This window comes from Palaemon carinicauda, chromosome 7 (genome assembly GCF_036898095.1).
Source record: "Palaemon carinicauda isolate YSFRI2023 chromosome 7, ASM3689809v2, whole genome shotgun sequence".
Taxonomy (NCBI): domain Eukaryota; kingdom Metazoa; phylum Arthropoda; class Malacostraca; order Decapoda; family Palaemonidae; genus Palaemon; species Palaemon carinicauda.
The window spans coordinates 81,727,502-81,729,205 of NC_090731.1; positions in this window are offsets into that span (position 1 = coordinate 81,727,502).

Consider the following 1,704-nt stretch of genomic DNA (forward strand, 5'->3'; position numbering starts at 1 on the left):
ATATATATATATATATATATATATATATATATATACGCATGCGACACCTAACAGGATATATAACCTTTTAAAGCAATTACGAAGACTTTTAAAAGGGATCCTGTAAATATATAATTATTACCATTTATTCGATAGAAAAATTAATTTCACATTACTCTTTAATCATATTGGATTAAAAATAATAGTGATAATCATTATTATTATTATTGTTGTTTTGGTTATTATCTTTAGAATCCTTTAAAGACTTACATTTTTTCAAACCAATGCTGATACGAACCTCTGTATAGGTATGTATAGTTATGACTACTATGTTCAAACAAGCATTCGGTGTGTGTGTGAATATGATCGGACAATTTGTTAGAGGAAAATACAATTGGCCTCAAAATGCAGCCTCAGTTATCCAAGAACGGAACACTGCGTGCGAGGATATGACTTTAAATCTTCAGGGACAGTTGCGAACTCTCCAGGAGTCCTTAGTCTTCAAATGGTTTTCGTGGCTTCTCTCAGAGGCAGTTTTGGAGACTGTCGTGCAGTCGCCTCTCAGGATGGCTTCCTTGGTGGGTGGCTGCAGCGCTGTCCTTGGACTGGGGGCTTTTGGAAAGCCCGTGAGGAACTACGTGGGTGTGAACTTGGATTGCGGTAAATGGAGGCAGAAGCTTTGAGATTTAACGACCAGTTAAAATCAAAATGGTTTGTTGGCAAACTTCTCCCCGAATTCGACATCGGAGCGAGGGAGGAAATCCTTTCTCATGGTAACAAGACAAATTACATCGGTTTGGCTGCTGCTGGCACCATATTCGGTGGAATAATATATGCTATGAGGAAGAGGGCTACAGAAGGACAGCTAAATGAATTGAGAAGAGTAATAGATGAGATTAATACAGAGAAAGACGCAAGAAAAACTGAAAGCTCAGAAAGAGACTAAGTATCAAAACCTGAAACTTGACTGCGCTGAAAAAGATCTCCAGATGAAGGAACAGGAGAAGAAACAGGAAATTCTAAGCAGGGAAATGGAAGAAATTAAGAAAATTCATAATGAGAAAATAGAACAACTGAAAAAGGACTTCGCGGAAATAGACCTTCGGATGAAGGAACAGGAGAAGAAACAGGAAATTCTAAACAAGGAAATGGAAGAAATTAAGAAAATTCATAATGAGAAAATAGAAAAACTGCAAAACGACTGCTTCCAAACAGATCTTCAGATGAAGGAACTGGAGAAGAAACAGGAAATTCTTAAAATGGAAATGGAGGAAATGGAAGAATTTAAGAAAACCCATAATAAGAAAATAGAATAACTCGAAAATGACTGCGTCTAAAAAGATCTTCAGATAAAGGACCAAGAAAAGTTACTGGGGATTCTAAAACCTGAAAATGCTCTTCTGCATCTCCTTCGAGCTGAAGCGAACGCAGCCTCCGGAAACCCTGTTGACACGGATATCATATTGGACTGCTGCCAAGCCATTGAGAAAGGTCTTCAAGGATGCAGAGCCCACATGCTACGAGGAAAGCACCTTCTCAAACTTGACCTTTTCGACGTTGCCATGAAGGACTTCGAAGCTGTTAGAACGGTAAAGGGATCTGAGGAATGTTTGAACTTCATAGAAGATGCTAAGGCGCTAAACAAGAAATGGGAAAGCCAAAGCCATTATGAGGTTTTGGGTGTGGGTCAGACGGCCACGAGGGCAGAAATTTTAAATGCCTTCA